Source organism: Moschus berezovskii, chromosome 8, assembly GCF_049115385.1.
Source record: "Moschus berezovskii isolate FMDL1 chromosome 8, NW_MosBer_1.0, whole genome shotgun sequence".
Lineage (NCBI taxonomy): Eukaryota > Metazoa > Chordata > Mammalia > Artiodactyla > Moschidae > Moschus > Moschus berezovskii.
The window spans coordinates 49,720,550-49,739,034 of record NC_142467.1 but is presented as its reverse complement, the minus strand read 5'-3'; the positions used below and the strand labels follow the sequence as shown (position 1 = coordinate 49,739,034).

General features: G+C 51.0%; 1 protein-coding gene across 2 annotated transcripts in view; it reads left to right on the top strand.

Moving 5' to 3' along the window:
* The window catches only part of NDST1 (N-deacetylase and N-sulfotransferase 1), a 130,155-nt gene that overhangs the window by 26,838 nt on the left and 84,832 nt on the right, over positions 1-18,485 (top strand). Inside the window, exons 2-4 of one of the 2 annotated variants that reach the window (XM_055431347.2) lie at positions 3,842-4,006; positions 10,325-10,675; positions 11,545-11,603. The gene's annotated coding sequence lies outside the window, so the exon portion shown is untranslated. Of the gene's footprint in view, positions 1-3,841; positions 4,007-10,324; positions 10,676-10,965; positions 11,112-11,544; positions 11,604-18,485 lie in introns of those variants that run through there. The other variant, XM_055431348.2, reaches the window with a different exon arrangement.

Genomic DNA, 18,485 nt, shown 5'->3' with positions numbered 1-18,485 from the left:
TGAGTGGTGTGTGCAGTGGATAAGTGAATGAGTGTGCCCCTGTTGTGTGTAAATAAGGTGGGTAATCCCCACCACTTCCCTCCTGCTTCCCTCACCCAACCCCAGCTCTGTCTCAGAATAGACTCAGCCCAGACAGGTCTGTGTGAAGATGGGGCCTTGGAATGATAAGAATTTCCATGCCTGTTGGAACAGATAGCCCCAGACAAGAGTCTGGTCACCATGGCAGTTTTAGAGCCAACTTCCCACTGGGGTCAGCATTGCCCTTCCCTCCCTTCCTTATATGCTGGCACAAGTCCGGGACCCAGGAACGGTGTCCAGACTTGACCTTGGGTGCCACCTCCTTCTCAGCTTCTGATGCACACACAGCCAGGCAAGTGGGAGAGTTACAGGCAGGCGCCTCCTCCGGGTATCCTGGCTTGGCTGCATCGCTGGTGATGAAGGCAGGCCCCTGTTCCTCTCTGGGCCTCAGTTTCTCCGTTTCTGTAAGCAGGCAGATTGCATTAGTTCAGGAATCATAAACTAAGGTGACAAGGTGTCCCGAGAGGAGAATGCACACGAATGAGGTGAGGTGGGTAGGGGTGTGTATGTGTGTGGTGGGGTTGGGGACCCAGGCAACCTCCCGACCAGGTGACTTGGCCTGTCCTCCCTGCTTCCTTTGGTGGAGCCCCCGGGACCCTGAGATGCAGTTTCTTTAACTGGGAGTTGTGGTGCCCACCCCATGGGAGCGGTGAGAATGAATAATTGATGCGGATCTTGAGGAGAAATGCCCCCTCCCCTTTGATGAAGGTAATCTTTTCATTTGAGTCATATTTAAAGTGTTTATGTCTAAGCTCATATAGCTCAATATCAAAAAGCAAACAATCCGATTAAAAGATGGGCAGAAGACCTAAATAGACATTTCTTTCTCCAAAGATGATGTATGATATACTCATGACCGATAGGCACATGAAAAGATGCTCAGTGTCACTAATTTTTAGAGAAATGGAGATCAAAACCACAATGAGGTATCTCCTCACAATGGTCAGAATGGCCATTATCAAAAAGTCTATAAATAATGAATTCTGGAGAGGGTGTGGAGAAAAGGGAACCTTCCTACACTGTTGTTGGGAATGTAAATTGGTGAAACCATCTCAGGTGGCTCAGATGGTAAAGAATCTTCTGTCAGTGCGGGAGATCCAGTTTCGATCCCTGGGTCAGGAAGATCTCCTGGAGAAGGAAATGGCTACCCACTCCAGTATTCTTGCGTGGAGAGCTCCGTGGACAGAGGAGCCTGGTGGGCTACAGTCCATAGGGTCAAAAAGAATCAGATACGACAGAGCAACTAATACACACACAACATGGAAAACAGTATGCTGCTGCTGCTGCTAAATCACTTCAGTCGTGTCCGACTCTGTGTGAACCCATAGACAGAAGCCCACCAGGCTCCCCCGTCCCTGGGATTCTCCAGGCAAGAACACTGGAGTGGGTTGCCATTTCCTTCTCCAATGTGTGAAAGTGAAAGTGAAGTCGCTCAGTCGTGTCCGACCCTTAGCGACCCCACGGACTGCAGCCTACCAGGCTTCTCCATCCATGGGATTTTCTAGGCAAGAGTACTGGAGTGGCTTGCCATTGCCTTCTCCGGGAAAACAGTATAGATGTTCCTTAAAAACCTAAAGTTTCCATATGATCCAGTGATCTCACTCCTAGGTGTACATCTGGGAAAAAATGAAAACTCTAAACTAAGAAACATGCACACCAATGTTCATAGCAGTACTATTTACAATAGCCAAGACATGGAAGCAGCATGTGTCCATCAACAGATGCTGGCATAAAGAAAATGTGGTATATATGAACTGTTGAATATTACTCAGCCATAAAAAAAGAACAAAATAATGCTATTTGCAGCAACATGGATGGACCTAGAGGTTGTCCTACTAAGTGAAAAAAGTCAGAAAGGGAAAGACAAATGCCATGTTATCATTTATATGTGAAATCGAAAAAAATAATACAAATAAATCTAAATAATAAAACAAAGACTCACAGATAAAACAAATTTATGGTTACCACAGAGTAAGGTGGGGGAGGAATAAATTAGGTGTATAGGATTAACAGATATACACTACTATACATAAAATATATGTTGTTCAATTGCTCAGTCGTGTCCGACTCTTTGCAACCCCCTGAACTGCAGCACGCCAGGCTTCCCTGTCCTTCACCATCTTTAGAGCTTGCTCAAACTCATGTCCATTGAGTCAGTGATGCCATCCAATCATCTCATCCTCTATCATCCCCTTCTCCTCCTGCCTTCAGTCTTTGCCAGCATCCTGGTCTTTTCTAAGATGTCAGCTCTTCTCATCAGGTGGCCCAAAGTATTTAAGCTTCAGCTTCAGCATCTGTCCTTCCAGTGAATATTCAGGACTGACTTCCTTTAGGGTTGACTGGTTTGATCTTGCTGTCCATCAAGAGTCTTCTCCAACACCACAGTTCAAAAGGATCAATTCTTTGGTGCTCAGCCTTCTCTATGATCCAACTCTCACGTCCATACATGACTAGCGGAAAAACCATAGCTTTGACTAGACAGACCTTTGTCGGCAAAGTAATGTCTCTGCTTTTTAATATGCTGTCTAGGTTTGGCATAACTTTTCTTCCAAAGAGCAAATGTCTTTTAATTTTATGGCTGCAGTCACCATCTGCAGTGATTTTAGAGCCCCCCAAAATAAAATCTGTCACCGTTTCCATTCTTTCCCATCTGTTTGCCATGAAGTGATGGGACCGGATGCCAGCTTTTTCACTCTCCTCTTTTACTTTCCTCAAGAGGCTCTTTAGTTCTTCTTCGCTTTCTGCCATGAGGATGGTGTCATCTACATATTGGAGGTTATTGATATTTCTCCCAACAATCTTGATTCCAGCTTGTGCTTCATCCAGCTCTGTATTTCGCATGATGTACTCTGAATATGTTAAATAAGCACAGTGACAATATACAGCCTTGACGTACTCCTTTCCCACTTTGGAACCAGTTGCTGTTCCATGTCCAGTTCTAACTGTTGCTTCTTGACCTGTATACAGGATTCTCAGGAGGCAGGTAAGGTGGTCTGGTATTCCCATCTCTTGAAGAATTTTCCTCAGTTTGTTGTGATCCACACAGTCAAAGGCTTTAGCATAGTCAATGAAGCAGAAGTTTTCCTGGAATTCTCTTGCTTTTTCTGTGATCCAACAGATGTTGACAATTTGATCTCTGGTTCCTCTGCCTCTTCTACATCCAGTTTGAACATCTGGAAGTTCTCGGTTCACGTATTGTTGAAGTCTGGCTTGGAGAATTTTGAAAAAATTTGAAAAATATATGTAGCAGTAACTTTACAGCTCAGGGGATCATATTCAGTATCTTACAGTAACCTACAGTAGAATATAATCTGAGGAAATATATATAACAGTCACTTTCTGTACATCTGAAACTAACACAATATTGTAAATCAACTTTACTTCAATTAAAAAAATGTATTTAGCACCTGGGGATCAAATGAAACGGACTGAAGAATATGGAAGCCAGATAGTGGAGGAGTGGATGAGAAATGGCCTGGGGGTGAAGGCAAGACCAGTGCAGAGCCCCTCTGGAGAGGTTCGCGAAAGAACAGATTGCTTGCGACCCTTGGCTTCTGCCCCGAGATCGGCAGGCTGGAACTGGGCCCTGCCTCACCCTCAGAGGACTTTGAGCCTATTGCAGTTACCAATTTATTTACCAATTTATTGCAGTTTAGAGACCACAAGTGCTGGTGTGAGTGTTTTTCTTTTGCCAGGTTGTAATTGGTGCATCACAATGAACGCAGTAAAAAAGGGAAATTAACCGATTTACATGTGTTTGCAGAAGCCATTATCTTCTCTGTGTGAAGATTCTGAAGATCTTTACCCTCCATCCCTGTTCTCTTGGTCAAGTTGACCCTCTAAGGACTTGGAAGACTCCGGGCCGGTGGCCTGAAATCCTATTCAGCTGCAGCTCAGCTCTTTGAACAGCTGAGGGGATCTCCCACAGGTTGGCCAAACCTCCATTTTCTCCTCTTTAAAATAGGGTGAAAAATCCTCCACTGTGAAAAACTGTCAGGACTACTGTGGAGTCACCAGAAACTGCTTTACAGAATGGGAAAATGCTTTAGAAAACACGGGGAAAGTGCTGCACCTGCCACGGATTGTGCTAGCCGAGTCCTTGGCCCAGGCAGCTCCTGGGAGTGAAGGATGCGCTGAGGAAAGCGGCACACACATCCTTGGGTGGTCTCTGCCTGAAACAGGAAACCTGGCCCCAGGGTCAGGACTGCTTTGGAAACCAGCTACAGATGCTCTTCAGCAGCAGCAGCGTAGATGAAAGTGGGGGTGCAACAGGGAAGGGTTTGGAGAACCCCATGGAAGTGAGGAAGTAGGACCCGGAACCCAGGTGGTCCTGCACAGTCTGGGGACTCTGCTCCTGGGCACTGAGGGGTGGGGTAAATGGTAAGAATGTAGCCTTTGAGTTGGGTGGACCTGGCACAGGGGTGGAATCCTCTGCCACTCTTGCCTGGGAGACCATGGGGCAGTTGTTTTACCTCTTTGAGCTACAGCTCTCTGGGCTGCTCAATAACAAGTGGAAAGCAGGTAGCATGTGCCAGAGTAAATGATTAAGTGCTGTTAATTGCTCCTGTCTCCCACCTCTGACCATCTTTTGTTGCATTCCAGGACAGTTTATATCCATTTTCCATCTGATAACCTGCCCATTTCACAGATTTTTTCCTTCATTTGTTTAACAGAAAGCAAATAGCCCCCGTACTTGAAGAAGTGTGTGTCTGTGTGTAGGAAAGAGAGAGAGAGAAAGACAGGAAACTCTTACAGCATGTGGTCAATGCTGTAATTACGGTGACCATGTTCTCCAAACCACAAATCAGGTCACATGGTCAGACAGAGGCTATTTTCTGCCTCCACTGAAGTCCAAACATGAAATCACACGTAGTTACACATTCATTGAATTACCTTTTACTTTTTTAGAGAAGCAAATGACATGAAATTTGGATCCTCTGTGACAAATCCCATCATTGTCCCAGAAAATCACTAGAGCTGTGACTAAGTCCCATACAGAGAGCCCTGGAAGAAGCAGGAAGACTTCCTGTAGGAGGTGCTGCTTAAGTGGGGTCTTGATGTCTGAATAGGAGGTCTCCAGGCAGAGAAAGATGGGGTGACCTTAGTGCCCTTGGGACAGGACCTCCCCTTCCTGTTCTACAGAAAACCTTGTTATAAACTGGTGGTGGGGGTAAAGTAGGCAAGTGTCTGTTTTTAGTTACTTTTCACTTTCATGTTCCAAAGATCTCCTGGGAAATAGAATTGTTACAGGCCAGTACAACACAGTTATAGTGTGTCATATCTTAAGATGCATTTACATATTTGTCTCTGCAGTGGACTGTACATTCCTTGAGGACACGGGCCACATCTGTCTTGTTCATCTCTGTGTCCCTCTACTTCCCCTCCCCCACCAGGATGGTGTGAGGAAAACTCTAGGAGAGGTACTAATCAATGTCAAATGGAAAAAAAATGTACAAAATGCTGTAAAAGGGCATTTTGTAGGCAGACATTCTTTGTGATGAATCTGCTGACTTTTATTTTGTTTAGTTAGCAAATATGTGCTGGTTGTCAGCCTGCCCTGTGTGGGGGTCCAGCGCTCAGCTGGGTCTCAGACAGATGTGGTCCTCCCCCCGCACAGCTTGCATTCTAGAGAGAGGCAGCCCACAAGTAACTACAAAGGTGATGAAGAGAAACTATGACAGGTAGGCCTGAAAGTGGTCTCGGTTAGGGGCACAGGGAAAGCCTCAGGAGGAAGTGAGGTTTAGCCTGATGTCCCCCAAATAAAAATTAACCATTTAGCTAACATTTTCAGTTCAGTTCAGTCGCTCAGTCATGTCCAACTCTTTGCAACCCCATGAACCGCAGCACGCCAGGCCTCCCTGTCCATTACCCACCCCTGGAGTTTACCCAAACTCATGTCCATTGAGTTGGTGATGCCATCTAACCATCTCATCCTCTGTCATCCCCTTCTCCTCCTGCCTTCAATCTTTCTCAACATCAGGGTCTTTTCAAATGAGTCAGCTCTTCGCATCAGGTGGCCAAAATATTGGAGTTTCAGCTTCAACATCAGTCCTTTCAATGAACACACAGGACTGATTTCCTTTAGGATGGACTGGTTTAATAGAGCTTATTATGTGACAGGGGCTTCCCTGGTGGTTCAGTAATAAAGAATACACCTGCCAGTGTAAGAGACATAGGTTCAATCCCTGGGTCAGGAAGACCCCCTGGAGAATGGAATGGCAACCCACCCCAGTATTCTTGTCTGAAAAATCCCCTGAACAGAGAATCCTGGCGGGTTACAGTCCATGGCGTTGCAAAAGATATCGGACACGAGTTCGGGACTAAACAACAACAACTTCATGTGACAAGCACCATTCTTAGGGCTTCTTTACATGTTTAACTCATTTAATTCTCACAGTGGCCCTATGAAGTGCAGACTACCATTATCTCATTTTAGAGAGGAACACAGAGAGGTTGAAAAACTGGCCCATGGGCACACAGCTTGTAGAGCCAGAATTCAAACCCAGTTAACCCACACACTTACCAAGGAGTTAGGTAAAGGGGAAGGCCAGGCATATCATTTAGGACAGGAGATGAGGCTGGACAACAAGTGGGGGGATTTTTCGTGAGACCAATGGGAAGCCATTGATGGTTTTAAGTAAGAAAGGAGCATGGTGAGGTTACGTTGGAGGAGGCAGAGTTGGGGGTGGCTGTTATCATGGGCCAAGGCAGACGAGATGGCGACTTGCACTGGAGTAGTAGCGATGAAGAGGACAGAGGCCGGGAGGGGGTTGGGTAGAGAGAAGCAACTGGAGGCAGGACCAGTGGAACTGGCTCATGGAGGGAATGCGGGGAGAAGGAGCTTGTGCCAGATTTCTGGACTGTACATGTCCACGGAGGAGTGGGAGAAGCAGCTTTGAGCAGATGCAGGTTTGGAAGTTCAGCTTTGATTTATGGTGTTGGATAAAGGGGACCTTGGGACAACCCAGGAGCATGTCGAGTGGTCAGTGAGGGGAACAGTTGGACTGAGGAGAGGGTGTGGGCAGTGGGGGTTATCAGAACACAGAAGGTCCCCAAAGCTCCGGGAGATGTGGGTGGGTCCTGAGGGGATGGAGGAGCAGGGCATCTCGACAGTCCTCCTCAGAACCCCCCAGGGTATGGGCAGAAATGGGAGTCCTCAGCTCCACCTAGACCCCAGGCCCAGAGAGGCCAGTTCCCTGGGTGGGGCCTGGGTGGGGCCTTTTTGCAGGCTTTCCGGTTGACGCTAAGCAGGACGGCCTTGGGCCCAACTTGGTGAACAGTAACTCTGAGGACTTGAGAAGAGTCGGAAGAACTGTCAGGGATGGGGAGTTACCCCGCTTCACAGCTTCCCTCCCCCCAACCCCTCAGCTCCATTGATGAGACACTGGCCCTCGCTCAGCTTAGGCAGGAGGATAGCTGCGTGACCTGACTGGCCTCCTGTAGCGTGTCTCTTATCACCTCCTTCACCTGCTTACAGCCTTCTCACTCCAGCTGGCCCTCAGGATAACATCCCTTCAATGGACCCCTCATAGCAGGTCACCCATAAACCACTCCCAATCCACCTCTCCAGCTTTCTTGCTCATTCCTTCCTTCCTGTTTCCTCCCCCTTCCCCCTACCCCTGTCCATGCAACACTCAGCTTTTCCTGAATGCTTTCCATGTGGCCTGTAACAGGTTGTTCCTTATACCGGGAATGTCCATCTCCTCACCCCGATCCCTTCCGGTTTCTCTGGATCCTGCTCAGAGACTGCTTCCCTCTTACTGGGCCACAGCACTTGCCCTAGGTCTGAGGGGATGGAGGAGCAGGGCATCTTGACAGTGTCCCTCAGAATCTCCCAGGGTATGGGTTAGAAATGCAAGTTCTCAGTTCCACCCAGACCCTAGACCCAGGGAGGCCGATTCCCTGGGTGGGGCCTTTTTGCAGGCTTTCTGGGTGACAGTGAGCTGGAGGGCCTTGGGCCCTCAGTTCAGCAAGCCTCTGGACATAGAGAGGGACATGCAGATCATCTCCAAACACACCCGGACACTTCTTGAGAGTGTAAATCTGTGTCCTTTCAACCCTGTATCTGTTACCAAGAACACAGGGCCTGACACAGGGAAGACATCTGCAGGACCTCATGTGGATGAAAATGGTCTTATAAAGCAGATTTGAGCATAAGATTCTGGGGCTTGTTTAACCTGCCCAAGACCCAGACAGTATTCAGGGACTTTAGATCGTTGATTGCAGGAACATGGATCATAAAAGAGAATTCGCTGGTGGATGCTGATTTCCCTGGCTAAACTGATGGCATGGCTGGAGTATGTCCTAGGAAGTCACAAGCCTGTCTTTGAATAAGGCCTGCAGTTTGGGCCTGTGGTCACCAACCCTAGGCTAAGTCTTACCGACTGTACTCCATCTAAAGCTGTCACATGGACATGACTGATCTTGAGCCTGGTCCCACCCCCCAGCAGCATACCTTGCTCAGGCCTTTGCGTCTTTCCCTCTCTGAGACATGAGTGGGCTGACTGAAATCCCTCCTCCTTCTCAACCCCCCCACCAGCACAGGGAAGTTACTCTTTAGGGAAATTGGGGTGAGTCTGTCTTACTCTTAAGTGTCCCGCTTAACTTTTCTACCTCTCCTGGCTTTGCTTTGGTTGCTCATTTTTTTTTCACTTATATTTTTTGTTTTATTGCAAGATATTCACTTTGCAGTATTGTGCTGGTTTCTGCCACACATCCACGTGAATCAGCCACAGGTATATATATATCTGTCCCCTCCCTCCTGAACCTACTTCCCATCTTCTACCGCATCCCACCTCTCTAGGTTGTCACAGAGCACTGGGTTGAGCTCCTTGTGTCACAAAGCGAATTCTCACTGGCTGTTTTACACATGGTAATGTGTATGTTTCCGTGCTTCTCTCTCAGTTCTTCCCACCCTGTCCCTCCCACACCGTGTCCACAAGTCTGTTCTCTGTGTGTGTGTTTCCATTGCTGCCCTGCAGATAGGTTCATCAGTACCGTCTTTCTAGATTCCATACACATGTGTTAATATACAATATTTGTCTTTCTCTTTCTGACTTACTTTACTCTGTAAAATAGACTCTAGGTTCGTCCACCTCATCAGTACCGACTCAGATGCATTATTCTTGAAGCTGAGTAACATTCCACTGTGTGTATGTATCACAGCTTCTATATTCATTCATTCATCTGTCAGTGGACATCTAGGCTGCCTCTATGTCCTAGCTACTGTAAAGTGTTGCAACGAATAATGGGGTGCCATGTGTCTTTTTCAGGTATGGTTTTCTCAGGGTATATGCCCAGTAGTGGGATTGCTGGGTCATATGATAGTTCTATATATTTTTTTTAAGCTTTGCTCCTACAGTGACGTAATCTTGAGCCTCTGAAGGCCCTTAGGAAACCACGAATCTATTGCTTTCCAAATTTGTTCTAGTCTCACTCCAGGCCCATGAGTCAGACCTGTAGGGTAGGGTAGGGGCCTGGTGATCTACATCATTAAACAAGCTCCTTATGGCTCCTAATCAACCAATCAACTAGTGATCCAGCCCCTCATTTTACAGACAGGGCTCATGGATGGCAAAAAGCCCCACCTGGAACAAACACATCTGTGTGCAGGCTCCTGCTCTCAACCACTTAAGAGATTCCCAGAAATCATTTTGTCTTTCTGGGCCTGAAGGTTCTCATCTGTTTAATGAGGAGGACCACTGTAATCGTGCCTAATTTTCCAGGTCCTTGAGATCCTTGAAATAACACTGGAGGTGGGAAACTGAGGCTCAGTGGGAGAAGAGATTCGAACAATGTCATCCATCTCTTCATCTGTCTCTTATGTGCCAGGCGCTGGGAATTCAGCTGGGAACAACTTGTTGGGGGAGATGACATTCTAATAAACAATGAAACCAGTAAATGAACAAGATAATCACGATAAAGGGAATAAAGGGGTTTTCGAGAGTAAGGGCAAAGGGGTAGGGGGTGCGGGGAAGAACTGCGCACGCAGGAGGGGTCACTCCAGCAGAGACCTGGTTGTTGGGGAGCCTTCAGAGGAGGCCCTGGAGGGCTGTCACAAGTCTAGTGGCGGCAGAACCACGAGGCCCCCTCGGGCCTGCCGGGCCGCTCCCAGGGCCCTTGGAAGCACGGCGGGCGCGGGTCTTTGTCTCCCTCGGTCTGTCTGCAGCCTTTCCGACCCCCCAGTGCTGTTCCCTCCTTGACCCCTAATAACTTGTTGGCTTCACTCGGGCTTTGTTTCCTCGAGGTCACCGCCTCCGGGACTCCCGGCAGCCGCCTCGGGCCCTCGTGGGTCCCGCATCTGACACCCCCTCCCGCCCCCGCCCCCGCCCCCTACCCGCTCCGAGACTGGGGTCAAAGGCAGCCCGCGTCACGTGGTCGCCGAGCAGCACCGAATCGGCCGGGAGAGCCGAGGGAGAATCCGGGTGGAAGCCGAGAAATCCAGCCCCGATAGCAGCGCCCAGTCCCGCCCCGGCCTCCGCCCCGGGGTGCTCGCCGCACGCCCGCCGGCCGCTCGGGCCTCCGGCGCCGATCTCCAGCCGGCACCCACGCTCCATCACGGGATCGAAACCCGCCTCCACCGCCGAGATTCGGGGAGGTAGGCGCCGGGGCCGGAGGGTGTAAGAGGAGGCAGTCGTGGGGGGGGTCCCTTGGCGCGCGGGTTCACCCCTCTGTGCTCCGCGGGCCCGCCGGGGGCGAGGTGGCGCGCCCCAACTTCAAGTCTCCTGGGAGGCCCCCCCCACCGCCCACCGCAGGATGAAGGGGGAGGCTGAGTGGTGCCCCGGCGCAGTGCCGGGGGCCGGGACTGGGGGCTGGGCACTGGGAGGGAGGGCCTGGGGGTGGAGAGCCTGCGGAAGGCGGGGCGGCGGCGGCGGCGGCGTGGGGCGGGGGTGGGGGCGGCGGGAGGCGGCCGCGAAGGGGTTAACCCCGGCCCGGGCCAGTGCCTCGCGGCGCGCGCTCGGCCCGGGGGACCCAGGCGTCCGGCCGCTCGCCAGGAGCGCCCCCTTCCCCGGGTGGCGCCCCAGCCGAGGCAGGTAAGAGGCTGGGAGGGCCGGGGCCGGCCAGTCCCCTGTCGCCGAGCCGGCGGGGCCCGAGTCGAGCAGGGCGTGCAGGCCGCGCGGGGCCCGAGTGGCTGCCGGCTCAAGTTTGGTGCGGGCGGGCGCCGGCAGGGCTCGCTGCGTCCGCGGGGCCCCGCGCGCGGGGGTGGGAGGACAAAGGGTGGGGGACCGCGCGGGGGCCAGGGGCAGGCCGGGGTGCGGGCGAGGGCAGCGCGGCAGCTGTAGGTCACGGATAATGTCACTCACGAGGAATGCCCCCTCCCCCTCCCCACTCCCGAACAGGGGAAACTTTTGTCTGGCGAGGGAGGGGGTTAGAGGCCGGGTCCCCGCTTCGGGAAGGGTAAGGCAGCCGGACCGGTTTTCCCTGGGTAGTGATCCGTCTGGTCTCTTAACTCCCCTCCTCCCTCAGGTTCTCGGGAGCAAGGACAGCCCCGCTTTGAACGCTGCCCTTTAACAACCTGGGACGAGGTAAGAAGGGGGCGTATGTGGACGCGAGGCCTCTGGGACAAACTGGGAAATTGGGGACTGGCCTGGCTTTTTCCCAGACTCCGGCCCCGGTGGGTCAGCGAGGAGCCACGCCAAGCCCAGGGGATACAGAACCCCACCATTACAAGCCGGTGCTGTACCCACCCGCCCAGAGCATTTGGAATGGCCAGGGCATTATTTTCCCTGGTTTGAGGTTCAGATTGACCTGGGTGCCTGTCACTTCCCATCTCTGTAGCCTTGGGCTGATGCCTTTACCTTCCCCTAGCCTCAATTTTCTCACCTGTAAAATGGGCAAAGTGTAAGAATGGGCCAGAATAAGAGTGAAACGAGAATCTGTGGGGCCTTAGTAAACAGGAGCATGCTTATATTCAACAAGTATTTGTCCTGTGTGTACTATACGCCAGGCCCTGGGCTAATTGCGTTATATACTGCATCTCCTTTAATTTACCATCAGCAACATTTTACAGAGGGGCAAACTGAGGCACAGAATTTGGGAAGGTTACACAGGTGAGAAGCGGTGGAGCTTTTATTTGACTCCCCTCCCCCAGCCTGAGTCTCAACTATTGGGCTCTATAAGATCCTGCTGTGACCGATCTCATTTTCCTTTGAAATTATCAGGACACCCTTGGCCTTTCCCTTACCCCCAGGTGTTGCTCCTTCTGCCCAGTCTTGTGTGGGTTGAGGTCTTGTGCCTTGGTTCTTATTATTGTGGGCAGCTGGAGCCTGGAGCTGGAGTCTGGGCCTGGCGCTGGATAATGGTCCAAGTTCTGTTGCTTGCTGGGACTATGGCAGCAACTCGCTTGTCGTGCGGGTGGTGCAGGGAGGTGCTCTGCCCGGCTCTGGCTGACAGCTGGCGGCTGTCTCTTCCCAGCACCCAGGGGACCGAAGAACTTTCCAACTCCATTCAGACCAGGTCACTTTCAGATCAGCAGAGGGCAGAGGTAGGGCCAGGAGCGGAGCCCTTGGGGTGATGAGAGACCTATGGCCAGGGGACTTATATTCCAGGTGTCCTTTGGTGTGACTCATTGGCAGGGTCCTCATTGCAAAAGTAATGGGCTGCTTTGGTGCCCCAACCCCAAGCCTCCTTGAGGATAGTCATGAGGGTGGACTTAGAGCCTATGTCTCGATTGCAGAATCCTCATGGAAAATGCATGGGTTTCTGAGCCTAGAGGACACTGTAGGCTCTCAGTAAATAGCCCAGAAATTAATGTGGGGTGGCCTAGCCTTTACTCGCATAAGTGCTCTGTGCTAGCCCAGAGCACTGGTGGCGGTACCGTTCCATGACTATGGATCAGGCTAGGGATCTTGAGAAATTTATTTTAAAATAGAAAACAAATTGCTGGTTTAACAACATATTAAAACAATAGAGTGGGAGTAGATAATGAATAAAGTTTGGCGGAGCCTGGTGGGCTGCCGTCTATGGGGTCGCACAGAGTCGGACACGACTGAAGCGACTTAGCAGCAGCAGAGTTCTCACTGCTCCAAGGGCTGTTCCAGCACTGAGGATGGGGTTTGCAGTGTCCATAGGCTTTTCCGGGACCCTGAGAGTAGGGGTCCTCTTGGTCTGACAGTTCATTGCCAGTTTGTAGGAACAAGAGGGGAAATTTGACTACTTAGCTAGCCTTTAAGGGCACTCAGAAATGTGGGGGAGTGAAAAGAGTCCTGAGGGATGGGAATGACCCTTGGCATGTGGTCAGACTCTTCTTGTCATGATCAGAGCAAGAGAATCAACAGGTGAAGGGAGGAGAAGCCAGCAAGAATGAAAAGATGGATGGAGAATCTCTGGCCACAGGGATATACAAAGACAGTTTTACAATCATAAGTTGAGGATGCATTTAAAGGTATGAAATCATAGGCTGGGGGTTGACCTAGGGGCCAACTGAGAAATCCTGCATGTGAGACACTTAGGAATGAACTCTGGTTTTTGCAGCTTAGAGCTTTCTCTGCCCTGGGCTTTGGACCTGCGTGACCCTTCTTCCAAACTTTGAGGTCAAAAACAGGCCTGTAAGTCCCTGGAGACTGGGCAGACTTCTGCTGGCTTGGAATTTGGTTTAGGATATAGCTTGAAATATCTGGACTGTTTGGAGAACTTGGACATTCTTTACTTGAAATGGAACGTTCGGGTAATTTGTTAAATATGTATGGAAAATGTCTGTGGACGGGGGTGACTGGGAAATGAAATGGGGTGAGGTGCTGCTGCTTTCTGACTGGAGAGTCTGTTAATCTGATGGGGGAGGGAAGGCAAGGATCAAGTGATGGCGAAGAGGCAGGATGTGATCAGTGATAGATGGGCTTTGGAAGGTCAGTGGAGGGGAAAAGCTCTTCTGGTTATTAATGTCGACAGGGCTTCCTGGGGGAGGAAGTGCTTGTGAGGGTGCAGGCAGTGGGAAGGGGGGCAGTGGGAGGCAAGATCAGGTCATGGGGAGCTTGCAGTATCCTGCTCAGGAGTTTGGATTTTATTCTGTGGCTGGTGGAGAGGACAGAGGGTTGTAAGCAGCTCCTTGAGTTGTTGCCTGTCACTGTGTTTTGTGCCAGGCTCCTCACAGACGCTCCATTGAAATCTCACAATACCCCTGCAAAGTAGCTACTTGCTGCTCACCCCCAACCCCACCCCATCTTCAGATGAGGAAATGGAGGCTCAGAGGGGTTGAATCACTTACAGACCTGTGTTTGAGCCCAGGCTTGAACTGTTTCTGTCCTCTTGTGCTGCTGCTTTTGGGGGTCATTTGGCCAGAGATGGTGGCAAGACTGGCAGGGTTGAGACCAGCTCAGAGGTGATGCTAATTGTGGTCCAGCAGAAAGATGCCCGAAGTCTGACTCAGGCCACAGGATGGACTGAGAGGGAAGGAGGGGGAGGCTACAGGACTTTGTAGGTGCCTTGGGGATGGGGTTATCACAGGTGGCCTAAGGTTTGGGGAAGGACCCGTAAGTGGCGCGTCACTGCTTTCAATTCCCTACAGGGCTGTCTCTGGGCAGAGGGCATAATCTTGTCCTGTGTGTCTCTCAAGGGCAGAGACAGCGCCAAGGGTGACAGTGAAGCTAACGGGCAGAAACTGCCTGGGAAGACAGCAAGGTCCCATTGCTGACAGCAGGCAGAGAATCTGGAGAGGGTGCAGAAAGCATGTGCCAGGATGGTCAGGCCTGGGTGACTTCTCTCAGTTCCCTTTTCACCCGAGAATCTCAGCGTTTAGGGTGTGCTTGACCCAATTCCACTTCATTTTTCTCATAACTTTTCAGAACTGCCCCTTCCTGTGCGTTTCCAGAAGTTCCTCTGCGGCGCTCTGCCTGGGAAATCCCTTGCCCCATGGAAACCCTCAGCCCAGCTGCCCTTTCAGAGGCCCCTCAGGATTTCTAGATCTGCCACCAAAGCCTGAATCGCCAGGGCCTGTGGTTTCACATAGGCCTGGAGCCTTCCGCCTTCCTTTCTCAGTCTGTGAAATGGGTTCAGTCTGTCTTTCCTCAAATATGAGGAAATAAGGCTGAATCATGAATCAGGCTGACTCAGGGGTTGGTTTGAAAGTGAGGAGTGGATGGGGTGGGATGTGTGTGTGGGGGGCCAGGGGTATCTGCCTCCTTCCCTTCAGTCGCTCAGTCGTGTCCGACTCTCTGCGACCCCCTGAACCACAGCACGCCAGGCCTCCCTGTCCATCGCCAATTCCCGGAGTTCACCCAAACTCATGTCCATCGAGTTGGTGATGCCATCCAGCCATCTCATTCCCCTCATTAGAGTTTAAAGTAAAGTCTCCCAGTCTCCGGGCTCACCAGCCAAGGTACTTTCTTCTGCCTGTGGGGCTGTCACAAAGCTCTGTCAGCTTCAGCTTGGAGGTTGGGAGCTTGGAAGATGGGGTGGATGGGGGTGTCTTGGACTGTGTGGTGTTGGGGCTAAAGCCAGTCTGTCACCAAAGGAATTACAGAGGTCCCCAGTGGCTCAGCGAGCGGTAAAGAATCTGCTTGCAATGCAGGAGATGCAGAGATTTGGGTTTGGTCCCTGGGTCGGGAATATCCCCTGGAGGAGGGCATGGCAACTCATTCCAGTATTCTTGCCTGGAGAATCCCATGGACAGAGGAGCCTGGCGGGCTGCAGTCCATGGGGTCACAAGAGAGTCAGACATGACTGAGTATACACACACACACACACACAGCATAACGCTCTTATCTCGATGAAGAAAAGTTTGTGTCCAGTTGCCTACAGGACCTTTTTAGTCCTGCTTGTTTTATTTGTTGATACAAGTTGGATTAGTCTAATTTTAAATGTGCACTGCAGATGAACACTTCTTTGAGGGCCAGGCATGGGAGGTGGATGGCTTGCTATGTGACCACAGTGCCCTATCTCTCAGGCCCCCTTGACCCTCACAAAGAAACTGTCCCCTTTCCCTCCCTGTGTGTGCCCAGTCTCTTCCTGTCTCCACATTGCTGCTCACAGAGAGGACGCTGCACCCCAGTCACTTCCGCTCACCCACCCCAGAGTCCCTCCCCAGCCAGTACCCAGCTCCAGCATGACCTCTTTCTAAGTCCACAGAGCTGGTACTGCCTGCTCCCTGCTTTCCATGCACAGTCTGTTATCTTGGCCTATACAGGGACCTTCATACACCTGGTTTTGAACTCTGGCTCCTTAAGTACATGTCTCATCTCCTTCAGGCTCCATGCTCTGGAGGCAGTGGCTGCAGGCAGCCTGTTCCTGCCCCACTGGATTTGGGAAGCTTTGCACAATGGAGTCAGAAGTCCCAGGTTCACGTCCCAACTCTGTCATCATTAGCTGTGGGATCTAGATCACATTACCTAAATCTCTCTGGGCATGGTTTTCCTCAACTGCAGAATGAGGATAGTAATAGTCCTGTTTTGCTGGTAGATGGAGCAGATCTGTGCCTGACCCAGTGTCAGAGCCCCGTAAGTGGGAGCTGTTCAGAGATAACAATGGTTATCATGATTATTCTTTATACCTAGGAGGTGATCTCTCTTTCTAGAGATGAAGGGAAGAATCTCTGGGGTTTCTAAGCTTTCTGTCTAATGACTTGAGGCTTGTGTGGGTGAGGAAACAGACTGGAGAGAGAGGGCAATTTGCATGGGGCATGGCAGCTGCCCGTCTCATCCTGGAAGCCTGGCAGGGTCTCACTCTCTTGGTTACATCTGATTTTCCTTTTTTTAAAAAAAATTAATTTTATTTATTTTTTCCTGTCCTGGGTCTTCATGGCTGCACAGGCTTTTCTCTAGTTATGGAGAGTGGGGGGCTACCCTCTGGTTGTGGGCTTCTCATTGTGATGGCTTCTCTTGTGGAGCACGGGCGCGAGGGCCTCAGTGGTTGCATCTGGGGACTCGGTAATCGCAGTTCCCGGACTCTAGAACACAGGCTCGGTAGTTGTGGTGCATGGCCTTTAGTTGCTCCATGACATATGGGATCTTCTCAGGGGATCGAACCTGTGTCTCCTGCATCGGCAGGTGGATTCTTTATCACTGAGCCACCAGGGAAACCCGTTCTTCTCTTGTTTCGTGGTTAAAATGCTCAAGTTCTGTAGTCCCAGACTCCTCCTTGGTGGCCCTGTTGATGGTATCTAAAACTTGTGCCAGATAGATTGGCCTACCTGGCAGGCCTCGTGACTGCTGTCAAGATCAGGGGCCCATACCCTAGACTGTGGGCAACTGTGGAGGCTGCAACCTCTATCGGCCTCCTGCCCAGCCTCCCTGTGCCCCAGGAAGGGGGAGAGGATGGTGGCAGGGAGAGATGACCTGGGCTGGATCTCAGGGTGGGCTGACGGGGACACACATTGAGAAGAGGCTGGGAACCAGGCTCTGGAGCAGGATAAGCTGGGTTCACATCTCTGCTGGGCCACTTCCTACTTGGTGGGACCCTGGGCAAGCTGTTGTGGGTTCTTATCTGTACAAAGGGGATAACTGTCCTCATCTCATGGCATTTAGAAAGAAAACACAAGGAAGATGCTTAACTGCAAGCCCAGTCCAGAATAGATATGGTTATTGTTGTAGCTGATGGTGTAGTTAATGATTAAGAACCCCATTTTCATTCTCCCAACAACAGAAGGAGGTGGGCACTGTTATCACCCTCCTTCAGCAGATATGGCAACTAGGGCCCAGCAAGGTGGATGACTTGGCCTGGAGAGGTTCAGACTTGGCAGGTCTGTCATTGGTGTCTGGTGGTTTCTGAGGGAACTCCTCTGGTCAGACGAAGCTGACTTGTATGAGGTGCTGGAAATATCGGAAGCCGTCTGAGCTGGCCAAGGTGGAAGGGGATATGTCTGGATGAGTGTCTGGAGGTATGGAGCAGAATCCTCCTGCTCCTTGCTGAGAAGTGGTGGAGACCTGAGAGCTCCGGCTCCGTGAGGCGTAGCATGGATTCTCCTCACCTGCGGGCCAGCCAAGGATGGGCCTGTCAGGGCAGGTCTGGGGTGGCGGTCGGTGGAGGTTTGCTGTGGTTATTACGCAGCCACCTCTGGTTTATGCTGCCTGCCCAGGCAGAGGCCAGGTGAGGAGAAATGAAAGTCGTCCTCATGGGGTCTTCTCTCTGGCTGCACCGTCTGCGCAGGTCCCCGTGCTCCTGCCCTTAGGCCGGGCAGCTCCTGCGTGTGTGTTTACAGGACTGTTAGCATCACCTGTTTACAGAAGCTCTTATTCACCTGCATGTAAAGTCAGTGGTTCTCAAAGTTGGTTTCTGGACCATTGGCATCAGCATTACCTGGGAACTTATCAGAAATGCAAATTATCCAGCCCCACCCCAGACTTACTGAATCTGAAACTGATGAGTTAGGGAGGGGGGTATCCAACAATGTAAGTTTCTCAGGTGATTTCGATGCATGCTCAACTTCCAAAAGTACTTGGTTGGGTAATAAATAAAAAAAAATTGATGCTTCTCTG